The sequence below is a fragment of the Pipra filicauda genome, unplaced genomic scaffold, assembly GCF_003945595.2.
Source record: "Pipra filicauda isolate LSUMZ 115617 unplaced genomic scaffold, ASM394559v2 scaffold272_size1030459_pilon, whole genome shotgun sequence".
Lineage (NCBI taxonomy): Eukaryota > Metazoa > Chordata > Aves > Passeriformes > Pipridae > Pipra > Pipra filicauda.
Window position 1 is genome coordinate 143,881 of NW_024104390.1, and position 14,392 is coordinate 158,272.

Genomic DNA, 14,392 nt, shown 5'->3' on the forward strand with positions numbered 1-14,392 from the left:
ATAGTTGTAGATCTTTCAGATATACTGGTTATGACAGGCAACTTCCTTTTTGTTTTTCCTTCTGCTACCGGAACCATTTCCGTGACTTTCTGTTCAGCACCAGGATCTCTGCAATATCTCTTACGTGTATATATATATTGTATTAGCAATATCTTTGCAAAATCTCTTACAATAATGGGCAAAACAAGTCTGGCTGCTCAGGTGTCATAGGCAGTACCCCCCCCACCCTTGAAGGCTCTCAATGCAGTAGAAAGCAGCAGTTTGCTCTGGTGCACATAACTTTCATGATAAATGACCTGCGGGTTGGTTGTTTGTCCAGCCTGTACATGTTGAGCTTAGGGCAAACTGTACTGCTCTTCTTTAACCTTAAGGCTGAGTTTCTTACTCTGAAATAATCCCCAAATCCCCTTGTAAAACTAGTCTTGATTCCACACTGGTCAAAGTCTGTGTTTCTAGACTGTGGTGTGAGAGTTCCTGTGCAGTCCCATGTGGTGTTTGCTGGGTCCTTACCCTGGCATGGCATTTTGCTAAGCCTCTTTCCACTAAGTCCAGGCCATAGCCTGAGATTGTTGAATAGTTTGTTTATGTGGCCATTGTTCTGCAAGTTGAAGGTAACTGCTTCTACACCTGTGTGAGCCTTGAGTTAACGATTGTTCTTTGTCTCCCCTATATTTTAAGAAACCAGATTTCCAAGCCAGTATTTAATGCATGAGTCGCTATGGCGAGTACTAGATTCTGCACCAGACAAGTGCCGTGAGTGCAGCAAAGTATCTTTTCCACACTCTCATGAGGTCTCCCAAATTAACCATTTGTGGCATTATTCTGTGTTTATGCACATGAAGAAATGTAAACCTTTGCATTGTAGAAATGAGGTTTTCACTGTCAGAGTGAAATAATCTGCAGGCAGTGAAAAATAAATCTGAGAGATCACGAGTAATCCTCAGGGGCTTACTGGTCCTTCCTTTATCCTTCATTTTTCTGGAAGGAAAAAATGGCACTGCCTTTGGGTGCAAGGTCCTCTGTATGTGTCATGACAGAAGCTGCTGAAGTTCTAGGTCGGTGCTGCTCTACTGAGCGTTCACCTTGGTACCTCTCTTGAGAAGTTTGGATGCAATCACAGGCCCCAGTAACTGAGTTTTTCCATTGCCCTGAGTTTATAGAAGAATTTCAAAGCACCTTCCTTTAACGGGCTGTGAATCATCACGTTGCCTTGCAGCTTTTCGGTTCGTTCCTTCATGCCGGCTCTGCTGTATGATGAGTCCTAATTATCTACCTGTACAGGATGGGAACTTACTCCATGAAATACATCACTGCCTTCAAACAGCATGAAGTGTTCTTTAAATGGAGCATGGTGGTCTCACTCACAGAGAAGAACCTGCGTTATTCATCAAAGCATTCTGCCTTTTTTTGGGCATGAGTTGCATCTCTCTGTCAACTCAATACAATGCAGGAACACAACCCTGAAGTCAAGGATTTAGAAGGAAGTGTTTTTCTCCTGGCTTCTCTTAGTAAGAAGTTATTCCCTATGTGACCTGGGACAGCCCTGTTTCTTGTGTTCATAGCCACGTAGCATGTCTGCCCAGCCTCTCCATCATTCATGTCAAGTAGCAGAGCAGTTTGCCGAATAAATGTAGTAGAGTCATGAAGTTAGACCTCTCTGCATGGAAGTGTCTTTTTTTCTATGTTGGGAGATCTAAATCCTGCCATTCTTCTTCTCTGGAACAGTAATTGAATGAGCAGTTGGTGTGTCAGTCCTCACAAGACATGCAGACCAAGGTGTTCAAAGGCAAGACGTGTGGTAGGTACTGGCATAACAGTTCGGAGGCCTTTTCTGTAGTGCCAAGTCTCGGCCTCTTGCTGCTTTATCTTCAGGGAAAGTCACACCATGGATTTAAATTCACTGTTTCAGTCTAGGTACCATTCTCAATGAGACACTTGATGTCAGAAATTACTTTGTAAATGAGTTTGCAGAAGAGTGGAAAGTGTAAGAGTACATGAGAGCAGGGAGACAGTGAGAACCAGGAAATTTTCAGTGGAAAGGTGAAAGGGGAGAATCCTCTGCTGCCAGTTGGGCTCCCGCTGTCCTGAGTCCAAGTTCGATTAATGAATTAACAACAGGAAAAAAATGTCGCAGATGTTATAGCATTAAGTCACCACCTCAGGCCTACTGCAGAAAACACTCTATCCTTTGCAAGAATGACGGGCAGAAGAACGCATGAGAAGATGGTAGAAAAGGAGCGATGGTGGTGTCTTGCAAGAATTTAACTGACAAACTTGAAAGAGTTATGGATGGCACGAACTCATCATTTGTCAGAGATTGACAGTTTGGTCTAGGTTGGATGGTTTTCCATGGGGATGCTGAAAAGGACCCAAGCCCAGAAGCTTCTTGCTCTGAACTGTGACTGCATGACATTTTTAGTGGCTTCGACCAACATAAGAAGGTGTGCAGGCTTCTTAATAAGGTGACTAACTAGTACAATTAATTCTTTTCATTAATAAATAATTTTCCCTGTCTCATTATTTTAAATGTGTGGACTGTGTTACCTGTGGGTTTGGTCCAGTTCAGACTGTCTGTTTAACCCAGCCTGATGGATGTGCCTGATAACAGTAATTTCAGTCTAGCAACTTGCAAGCAACCAAAAACATGCTCCTGTAGTGAAAAACTTACGGAAACCTCCTGGGTGCCTCAGGGAAGCAGCATCCAAGTCGATTGATCTGTGGTACGAATGAAGAGAATGAACAGCTGTATCACCACGTCTGGTGCAGAGCACGCTTGGCGAGTGGTAGGGTGGGAGCAAGGCTCTGCAGGTCCTTCCCATCGAAACATCAACAGCGGTGACTGACAATAGGTAACTGCTCCTCCATCATGTGCTGGAAATGCCACCATGTGTCAAATGTCTTTTGTCATCTCCGAAGGTGTTCATCTCCTCTGTCTTTAGCACTAGGCAGGTACAAGGTGCACCAGAACCCTGGACTGCCCTTCTGCCTTACAGGAAGCTGGTAATGCAAAGGCTTAACTGCCTTGATGAGGGAGAATGAGGGGAACTTCACAGATGCATAACATCTTCCCTGGCATGTGGTGGTTTGCAGGAAGCTGGTCAGGCTAGTAGTAAGCAGGTGGTGTGAGGAGCAAAAGTACCATAGCAAAAAGCTGTCAACACTCTGTCAGTACACAGCTCCAGAGACTGTACCTAGCCTGAGCTGAGTGTGTCAGGAAGCCTGGAGGTTCTTCGAAGGCCAAAGAAAATGCATATGTGGGGCAGTGGCATTTTTTTCAGCAACTTCACCCTCAAGTTATTTCTTCTCATCATTCAGATCTTTAATCCAAACGTGGTTATTTTCATTAAGAGAAACAAAATCAGAAAAGGTTTTATCAGCACAGTTGGATCATCTTGTGGTTTGATCAGTCCTCATAAATTCTGTAATCCCATCAGTGTCCAGTTTGGAGGATGTGTGGAGATGTCATCATGCTTGCTCAATACATCCTGACCTCCCCTTCTTTGTCTTGCACTGGTGATCCACGTAATACATGTTCTTTTCTCACATGAGCCTAAATATTTTAAGAAGACAAAGAGCTTTGTTCTGTAAAGGTGGCTTTGCCTGTGTGCCTCTCCCAAACTATTTCTCCGCCCCCTCCCCACCTAACCTGACTTAAGGAAGAGCAAAGTATTCATAGGCTCACAAGGGATGTGGTGGTGACACGTTTCCTACAGGCATGTGGGATCGTGGGTATGTGAAAGCCAGTGAAGAGAGACTCCAGCTTGTGCTGAAAGTCAGTTTCGATGTTGCAGCAGCCGCGTCAGTGGCTGAAATGTAGGAAATACTAGCATTAATGACAATAGTGCAAAATTGCAGGCAGGTGTCTGGCCCAGGGCTGAGGTTAAATGGGGGGATGACTGCCAGGCCAAAGCAGGGCTAGCCCTGACCCAGGGCTGAGCAAACAGCAAGAAACAGTCAGACAAAAGGGTGAGAGGTAGTGTCGGCAGTGCTGTCTGACTGGAATCACTCACCAAGGCTGTAATCACTGAACAAGGATGCCAAATCCACAAAACTCGAGCCTGAGAGGGAAATAACTGGGGTAGGTTGTTCGTATGGTAGGGGAAATGGCAACAAAATAGAGGGCAAAGCATGGGATTGGGGCTGTTTGGGGCCAGGGTGGGCATCAACTTGGGTGCAGTCAGGAGTAGGACATCAAGTCTGTTGTGGCCATATGAGTGGATATGCCTTGCTTCTGCAGCCAGGGTGGTGGGATGCGGCCCCCGGCACCACAGAACAAGTCCTCTGACATGATAGCAGTGAGTGTGCCTTAAATTAGCATCTCAGTTCATCAGAATCTCAGAAAAGGCCTTCTAAGGAATCTCATTTGTGTCCACATCCCTCTGCAGTCCTCCACACAGAAGGGCTAAAAGAAGGAGGAATGTCACAAAGTGCCCCCTCCCTCCTCCCAGGAAGAGCTGCCCACAGGCCCTTCTCCAGGCTGCTTCTTGCAGAGTCTTTGAAATCAAGGCAACACATCTCACACTCCAACACACCCGGGCATTTGGTTCAAACTGGGAGGTGATGTTGCCAGGACCAGAAGGTGACCCTGCTCTATTCTAGGCAGCAGGGACATGTGCCACCAGACCTGTCAGTGCACTTCAGTGCCGCCAGAAGTCATCCCAGCTCCAAACCGTACATGGGGAAGCTGCCTGAAAAATGAGGGAACGGTTTTGCATAAGGAATGACTCAGGGCTTTGGTATATAGTGTTCTCAAATATTTATTTCAGTGTTCTTATAAATGTTTTATTTGAAGAAAAATATTGTAATTGGACAATATTCCAGAGAATCTAAATATTTTGCTCTAGGACAGTACTTCCTTCCCCCACTTCACAGAGATTTAATTCTTTGATTATGTGTTTCGGGCTCTGGCCATGACGAGGGCTTGCCTCTGCTCTGCCCTCTGTTTACATGAACTAAGGCCTTAATCCAACCACTGATATAGAAAGGGGGAGAAAAGACAATCTATCCTTGGTTAATCCTGGAAAAAGCTTTTCGTCTGAAAGACCTACCCACTGAGAATGAGGAATATGGAAGAACACACATGGGAAGAGAATGGGGGCAGAAGCCAAGACTCCCTGCCCCCCTGCGTCAGCTGTGCAGGGAAGGGGGCACTTGCAAGGAAGGGGTAGCCCTTGCAACAGAGGCTGTGTGATCTCAGCTCGTGGGGCCCCCAGAGCACACGGTGTGGTGGGGAGCAGGCAGTGTGGGCTGTGTGCCACATCTGGACCTCATCCCTGCCAGCTCCTCCCCGAGGCTCTCCAAAGCCTCTGCCTGTGGAACAGCTTGCTGCCTTCTCTCTGGATGCCAAGGGTGTTACCATTTTCATAGTGTTGAAAGGGTTTCAGGCCCACTACGTGGTCCTGCTGTGGAGAAATGTCCTGCCCTGCACCCAGGGCTCTGCAGTATTCACAGATGTCTGCTGGGTTCACAGTCCAGAGATCCATGAGGCAGAGAGGGGTGTGAGCCCCCACTGAGGGCCGCATCTTGGCACGACTGCCATTGTAGCATACAGGGGACTGGCCCTGATCTCCCCCTCACCTCAGTCTGTGGCAGGGCTGGGGTCAGACTGCTGGGATGTTATTGTTGGAACAAGCAGGCACCGGCTCTTGTATGCAGACAGGTGAAGCACAGCTTGCTTTTCAGATGCTGATAACTGATAGGAGGTGGATGTCTCTTGAGCAAGCACTTCCCTGAAGCAAGGAGAAAAATGCAGGGACTGGAGGCCATAGGGTTCAGGGGTAGGAGCAATGTCTGCAGCGTGTTGGTGCAAGTTCTGCCCAGCACAGGGAAGCACGTTCGGCTGGGAGCCACCCCAGCCTGGTGTTGAGCTATAGCTGATGAGTTTTGGACCAGCTAGAGGTCCCTGCTGCCTCTGAGGGGTCATGTCCTTTTCTGAGCCACCAGGGGAGGCATAGGATGTGGTTGTTAAGGGGACCTGGAGCAATGGTCCCCATTGCACATGGTAGTTGCCTCCTTTTTTTTGCTTCTGGCAGGACCCAAACTATAGTTTGGCAGTTATAGAAGTGTGTGTTCTGTGGTGTTTCTTCAGCGACCAGTCTGACAGTACCTGCTGTGTTTCCATGGGGTGGGTTGGGAAGTCTTCAGCAGGAGCATCTTAAGAATTGTGAGGAGTTTTTGTAACATCAGCTGGAGTCTTTGATCCTTTTTATGGTCTCAGTGAATGTTGGTGATATCCTTCATCATTTTGCTGGTTCACTTTACCATGTGTACCCGGGGCCAGGAAACATCTTAACAGATACTGGGAGAAGAGAAAGAGCGTTGCAACAAGAACCTGATGATTTGCAGGCTGGCAAAGGTGTGTGGGTGTGTAAGAAAAAAATGTAAACACTGAGAGGGGATTGGGAGGGTTTACTTTCTGGCAGCTGCTTGTTGTGTTCTGCATGACAGCTGCTGGAGTGGGGACAGGAATGGGGCATGGATTGGGTGGCAGGCAGAGCAGCTTCTCGAGGGACCAGGCACAGCCTGAGGGTCCTCCAAATGTGGGCATGACTTGCGAGAAATGTCAGAGTTTTTGTGAAAGTTTATTGTAAGATTTCTGTGTATGCCATCATGCCATCATACCACTGAAGAGGGAGAAGGAATATCATGGAAGGCAATAGCTGGATTAGGGTGCAGCTGTCAGCTGGGTCACAAGGAGCAAAGTGCTGGTTTGTGACCTCCACACATGCTGGAGCTGCAGGTGACCCTAGTTCAGTTACCAAAGTTGGGACTTATGCGAATGACCTCCAGAAAAGAGAAGAGTAGGAAAGTACATCACAGGAAGCCAACAGAGCAACACGGGATGCTGGTGGGGAGCATTTGCTGCAGGATAAGGACCTGTTCATACTGGCTTTGCAGTGGATAAATTAATCTTCCATATTCAAAGTGAATTGGAGACCACATGTGAAACGCTGAATGGAGTACTAGCAATCTCATTGTGGGTGGACAGGGCATTTTAATGCAACAGCTCAACCTGCCTGCAGTACACTAGGCATAGCAGCAAAGACTAGGAGTCCAGTGCAAGACTTGGCAGAGTCACAGCTCGGCAGGGAAGACTCCTGACCAGACGGCTGTTCAGTTCTTTCTTACATAAGCTGTCTAGACAAGAAGACAAGAAGAAGCAAAGCCAACCCTCTCATGAGACTATCGCTCCCTATGCAGACGGTCTCCAGTCTACAGCTTTCATATCTGAGCTTGTGCAAAGCAAGGAGGGAATAGAAGAAGGATGTTGGTAGTCCAACCATCTCTGCATCAGAGAAAAGTCTATGAACAGCTATAAAAATAATGGAAGAGAACAGTAACTAGTGAGGTTTATTGCAGGTAGGAAAGCATTTGATGTTTTGCACACAGAAGGTGCAGCATTGTCAAGAAATACTTTGTCATGGTGAGCCTGTGAGACTCAGGTAGTGCAAGAAAATATAGCATGGAGCTGTGGGCAAGGGAAAGGATGGTCCTGGGGAGGAGAAGCGCTGAAGAACACACTCAGGAATATTTCACCAAGTTTTCTTAATTCCTTATGACTGTCCTAGTGGAGAATCAAGTGAATATAAGGACAAAATATGTTCAGAAAAGAGCCTGGTCTTGAAGTAGTTCACATGGTGAATGAGACAGAAGGGCCCCTGCCTGGGACAGGTGCAGAGGCGACCAGAGCTGTCACCAGAGAGCAGCAGATCAAAGCTCATTCTCTTGGCCTATAAGGACATGGTAGTCCTGGAGCATGGGTTAGCCATCACTGACCGTGAGCTGCAGGAAGCCCGGAGGTGTGACACACAGCCAGGCTTGCACCAGGTGGCAGGATGTGACCCACTTGGGGCAGCACACCCGACCGACTGCCCTTTGTCAGCGCGTGATTTGGCTTATTGGCAAATAACAGGTCTGGTCTTGTACAGGTGCTCCATAACATTCCAGGCTTCTTGGAGCCATGTGGCACTGGTGCCTTTGATGCTGTTTTCATGCTGCCAGGGACCCACAAGAGAGCAACTTCTAAGTGCTGAGGCAGGTTTGTCCCCAGCTGCCCAGTCCTGGAGGAGAAGCTGTGTCTGTAGCCAGGGCTGCCCAAAGCCAGCCTACAAGCGTGGGCTGTGCGAGACCCTGCACTTGGGGTTGCATCTCCCTCCATGCACACAGTGTTGCGGCTCTGTGAGGAGCAGTCCGTTTGCCTCAGCACGAGGCTGCGGAGAGGACCTGGACAGCCCAGGGGGTTTGACGAACTCTGCCCAGGACTGTTCGGCCTTGCTTGTGGTACAGCAGTGCCACTTTGGTTTCTCTAGTCCTAGTGACCTGGAGGACCTTTCCCAAACCCCTCCCTGCAAGAAGAGTCATCCTGCTCTTGCCACACAGCTTATGAATGAAGCCATTTTTAGGGCAGTCTGAAAACCAATTCCTTGGCTGCCCCCTAGCATCCTGGTGGCCAAAAACCCCTAACTGACAGGCAGGGTCCTTGGAGATGCAGATGGCTACTTTGGTCTTATGGGAAAGCCCTGGAAGTGTCATGTTTCACAGAGTAATAGAATGATTCAGCAGGAAGGGACCTCAAGCTCATCTTGTTCAGCCCCCTGCCATGGGCAGGGACACCTTCCACTAGACCAGGTTGCTCCAAGCCCCGTCCAGCCTGGCCTTGAACCCTTCCAGGGATGGGGCAGCCACAGCTTCCCTGGGCAACCTGTACCAGGGCCTCACCACCCTCACAGGGGAGAATTTCTTCCTAACATCTAATCTAATCTAAATCTCTCCACTGTCAGTTTAAAACCGTTCCCCCTTGTCCTATCACAATCCGCCCCCTTTAAGTGCTGCAAGGCTGCAATGAGGTCTCCCCAGAGCCTTCTCTTCTCCAGGCTGAGCAATATTTGGAGGTGTCTGGAGCCTAGGGTTTAGGGGTAAGTCACCAGGAATTGCATCTTTCCTAAATGCATGTCCTTTTTCCAAACCCTTCCTTTCTTGGCCAAAGCAGATCTCAACATTGTGATTTATAGGCTTTAGAGGTGTCTCAAAAAGAGAAGAAATAGTTGTGTTCACTCAGTGTGACAAATAAATTGGAAAGGCAGGAGGGGGGAAGTGCTATTGGGTCACCTCTCAGGAATGTCCTGTCTGTGGAAATACTGAAGCAGCCTCCCTTGTTGTCACACACAGCCAGGACTTCATGTGAGCTCCCAGAACTGTGACTGAGCTGGAGCCTCCCTCTGTTCTGAAAGCACTAGGTATTTCCCTTCAGCTCCAGGTGGAGTTTCTTCGATGGCCAGGAGCTGCGGTCCCCTAGGGCGTGGTTCCTAACGCTGCTCCAGCTGAAGAGCACAGCCGGGTCAGACCCCTAGGGGTCAGCCCACTTTGTGAGTACAACCCATTGTAGGAAGGTGGAGAGTCAGACAAGGGATATTTGGAGGTCTGGGCAGGCTGGAGGGGAACTCTGCAGCCCAGCAGTGCCAGCTGAACAGGGGCACAGCTCTGTGGGAAGCTCGGACACCACAGAATGCCTCTGCAGGCACTGGCGGCAGCGGCTGTGCAGCAGGACAGGGGCCATGTGCTCAACCTGGGCACACGTGTTGCCATGGGCAGATCCATCTGGAAATGCCAGCATACAGTGCAGAAAGGAGGTTCCCATTCTTCCTCGCAGGCTGGCAGCCCTGTGGTCTCTGGAGATGCCGACACCAAGGTCCTGACCATTTCCAAGCACTCTAGTTCCCCAGGGCCACTGCCAGGGAGCAGGCTGCAGCCTGGAGGGCCATGGCCTGAGCAGATGCTAGCTCCACAGCAGCCTCTGTCTCCGGGCTCCCTCTGCTCCTGGCGGACACAAGTGTCCTGCCTGTGGCTGCATCCTGTGCTGCAGGGTGCTGTGCAGCGCCATGGGTTGCTGGGTTCCCACAGTGCTGTGTTTCACTCTCCACTCCTTCCTGGGGGCACAAGCAAGGTGCATTCATGACCAAGAGGTGCCCAGGGAGGAACAGGCAGTGTCAGAGGCATTGCAGCAGAAGCAGATCCAGGCTCCCATTGTAGATGTGGTGCCTCAGGACAGACCCTGGCAGAGGGGTCCACGCAGTCCCCATTGCTGTCTCCTGTGGCAGGGCAGGCAGTGGGACAGATAGTGCTTGTTTCACAGGATCCCTGGGGAACTCTGCATGGGACAGAGGCCAAAGGTGAGCAGAGGGAAATGAATTCACTTATCTGGGGTTTAACTGTTACCTAGCAAGGCTGTGGTGGGGCTCAGTGCCCCACTGCTGCAGCCCCGCAGCAAGAGGTGAGCTGGACTGGGGTGGGCATGGGCAGGGAGGGTGCTCACCCAGCACCTCGTGTGTGGACCTACCCTTTAGAGAGGCTCCACCAGGAGTGCAGGTGTGTGCCCTGTGCAGGCTGAACCCCCAGGGACTTGCCAGCATAGCTCCTGTGCCAGTTGGGCCCCTGGCACAGCAAGAAGTGGCTGTGCCCTGATCCTCAGTATGCCCATGCTGCAGTCGCTGTCACACAAACCTGGCCTCAGCTGGGGCACCCACACCTCAGGCAGCATGAGCAACAGACTAGAGCCTGGAGACAGATGGACAGACCTGCCCATTCTCTTTCCGTATGCAGGTAGAGAGGCACAGCAGAGATCCAGCCCAGGAGATCCGCACATGGGGCAAATTGCTTCTAGCTCATAAGGAAGCAGTGTGTACTTTGCACGTGCTGGTCCCTGTCTGGGCCAGCCAGGTATGTCAACTGCAGCCCTCAATACCCGCAGCAGCACTGCTCCTCCTTGGGTAGTGTGGCACCCCAAAAGCGGGACCTTCCTTATCACACAGCTCCTCCCTATTTCTGGTGATGCAGCACCCCAGGGCAGTCAGGAGGCTGCCCAGTGCCCCTGCCAGCAGCAGGATATGAGGAATCCATCACACCTGATCCTACCCTGGCTCTCAGAAGGATGTGAGTCACGCCTGAGAAATGGGGACATGTGTTTGTGCGTAAGTGCCCTGTCCTAAGCAAGTGGCACTACTTCTGAGCAGGCAGATGGTCCCTGTGGCTGGCCTAGCTGCAGCAGAGCTGCCATGCTACTGCCCTCCCACCTCTGGCTGTGCTGTGTGTCCCACTGCTTCACGGACACCTTACCATGCATCACCCAGGCCACTCTCCCTTGCCCAGCCTCCATCCACACCTGAGGGCAGCCCTTCACCCATCCCTTGTCCTGCCTCATCTCTGTGGGGTGCGCCCATGCGCACGTCCAGCTGTTACTCTGAGGGGGGACAGCCCTACATCCACCCCAGGTCCTGCTGCTCTGGCCTGTCTTCATGCCAGCTTCTGCACTAACCAAGCTGCATAGTGCCCAGGGACCTAGTATCCAGGAGGATCTTCACACATCCTCACACCCAAGGCTGCAATCCCCAGGAGGGAGAGGAGGAGGAGGCACAGAGAGACCAACTACCCCTGCAGTCTCAGGGAGCTGGTGACTACCAGGGTTCTCTGCCATGGGTTTCCCTGGATAGCAGTTTTGAAAGCTCCAAAACTCGGCCACCATGATGTCACTTGATAACAGCATGATGCTCTGTAGGAGCTGCCCTGGTGTCAACACACAGAGGAGTGGTGGCATCAGGCTTCACGTGTGTGGGCCACGAGTGAACAGCACAGTGCAGTGAAGCCAAGAGCTATCCTCCTTCTCTCCCTCCTCTTTCTCCTCCTCCTCCCTGAGCTCATCCAGCTGCTTTTGTCAGCCAGGAATGGGTGCCTGGCCCAAGCATCTTCCCAGGGTGACAGGTCTCACCTCCCAGGCTTCCTCTGGGAGTGAGGCCAGCTAGGTCCAGCCAACTTGTGACTTCAGGAGCGGTCACAAACTGTTGGGTGTGGGGACAGTGGGATGGACACAGGTCTGTGGGTGTCAGAAGTTCCCAGGAGAGGAGGCATGAGGCCATGAAAGCTCCAGAAGGGAAGAAAGGGGGCCCAGGATGCTCCTCTCTGCCTGCTACCAGGCTCCAGCAGCCTCTGCGGCCCTGCGCTGCTGGTGGGTCTGTGCTGCCACGACAGCAGGGTAATGCCTGCCCTGCACTCTGCTGCTGTGCCCAGGGGAAGGGCCGTGCCTCAAAGGAGATTGAATTCTCCCTGCCTGGCACTACAGTCAGGTCCCTACCCTTGAGTCAGACAGGTGTCCTGACCGGTTTCAGACACATGCTTGCACAATAAAATTCCATAATCGGTATTTGACATTATGTTTAGCATCTCCAAAGGGAACCCAAAGGACTCTTGCCCCTCCTCCCCTTGCCGCGCTGGGTCCCTGGCTGGGGAAGCCTCTAGGACCTGTGCACTCACCCAGGCCTGGTGCAGGTTCATCCCATCTACTGGGTGATGTGCCCCCCTGTGCTGGCACAGAACACACAAGAGCACCTGTGGTTGCTGCAAGCCAGTGAGATCACCCACTCACCTGCCCCATGCCAATGCACTGGGCAGCCACCCACAGTCCTCCCAGAGCCAGGCCTGGAGCCAGAGCCCCTGGTCTCTCTGAGGGGTTTGTAAATCTCTCCTTGCTACGCCACGTGGAATAAGGTCTGCTTGGAGTCTGTGCTTGACTGGCTGCATGCCCACCTTACCCCCAGGGAGCCCCAGGGGTGCTGTGTGGGTGCAGCAGGGCTGGGGGCTCCCTGCTGCACTGGCACTTGGCAGTAGGTCACTGAGGATGTGACAGGGTCACTATCTGGGGGGAATGGAACCAGGCGTGTTGGAGACCTGTGGGAGCAGAGGCAAGATGAGTGCCACTGCAAGTGCCGAAAGCTGTGCACCCAGCACCCCAGACTGCTTTATCCACACAGCTCAGCATGCTTCTGTGGCTGGGTGCTCCGTGTGGGAAGGCCCAGTGCTGCTGCTGGGCGAGGGGCTGGGAAACAAACTTGATGTCCCTCCACTAGCTCAAGGTTGGCAGTGGGGTCCCCCCCACACTCCAAAGGCAGGAGAGCTGCTGCCAGCTATGCTGCCTGATGACCAGGAGCTGGGGATGTGCCGGTGCCTGCTCCCATGGGACAGCAGAGCTGCAGGGGATGCAGACCTCTGAGTGTGCTGGTGCCTGCTCCCGGAGGGGCTATGTGACAGCAGAGCTGCAGGCAGGGCAGACCCCAGACCAGCACAGGGCTCATCCAGCAAGTGAAATGAGGTTGCTGCTGAGGCTGGCAGAGAGTGGCGTTGTGTGTGGGGGCACAGTGCTTGGAGGGGGTTGGCTTTAGCTCAGTTGCTTGGGAATGGGCTGCCATGCTCCAGTGGAGCCTGATGCTGCTCAGGGCTGAAGAGTGGAGAGCTACTGAGGAGCCAAGGGGAGCAGAGGGCTCTGGGACTCCAGTACAGCTGAAGACCCACACTGTCAAACAGTGTGGAGTGAGATATCTGAACCAACAACACTCCCAATATGGAAACTGCTGGACCTTCAAGGTATCTCCACCACACCCCATCTTTCTCGCCTTTCTGGGTCCTTCCTGTGTCAGGGGATGATGTGGTCCTGCTCCATCCCATGCATCTCCGCAGGTTGCTGGGAACTCCCAGAGGAGCAGTGAACTGAATCCCTGTGACCTGCTCTGGGGAAAGTCCCTTGGTCTCTGCTGGTCAGGGCAGGGAGCAGCACCTGGCAGTTGTCTGCTTTGTGGAGCCCACAGCACCTCTGGGTGACAGCAGGAGCTTAGTCCTCTCCAGTGAATACTTCTGGCCTTTGCCCAGAAACAAGATTAAATGCAACAAAGCCTGTCCTCTGCCGAGCAGGGCTGCAGCTTGGGGTTCCATGGGATCCTCCTGACAGTCCGACACCCGGGCTTGTCTGTCCTGGCACTGCCATCTAGGATGGGAGGACAAGGATACCACAAGCACCTTCTGAGTTGGAACGAGCACTGTGGGGCAACACATGCCCAGGGACCCCTGGCAGGTGGGGGGCTCTGAGGGTGCCCTGGGCATTAATCCTGGGGGATATCAGGGAGCAGCTCAAATAGCCCTCCAGAGCATGCAGGGGCACCCCATGGTGTGAACCCCCGGGCAGGAGGTGCTGGTGACTCTCTGTCCCGCATCCCACAAGCCAGGAGTGCAGCAGCTTCTGTGGGCGGGAAGTCCCCGCGTCCGGACTGCAGCCGGTCCGGGCTGGGCGAGGGGACGCTCTGCGGGCAGCGATACATCCGTAGCGGGTGTGCCACCGCAGGCGGGCCAGACCCGAGTTCTCCAGCACCGGCGTGGAGACCGGGACGGGAGGGAGCGCCCGGAGCCTCGGGGCATGGCACGGCAGCTCGGCTCCGCACACAGGCCTGGGCCGGGCCGGGCCGGGCACCGGGACCCCCCTCTCCGGCGGGGCGGGGCCGGGCCGACGGCGGCGGGGCGGGGCGGTGGGAGGCAGCGGGGCTGCGGCGCTGCCAGGAGCGCGGGCGGGAACGGA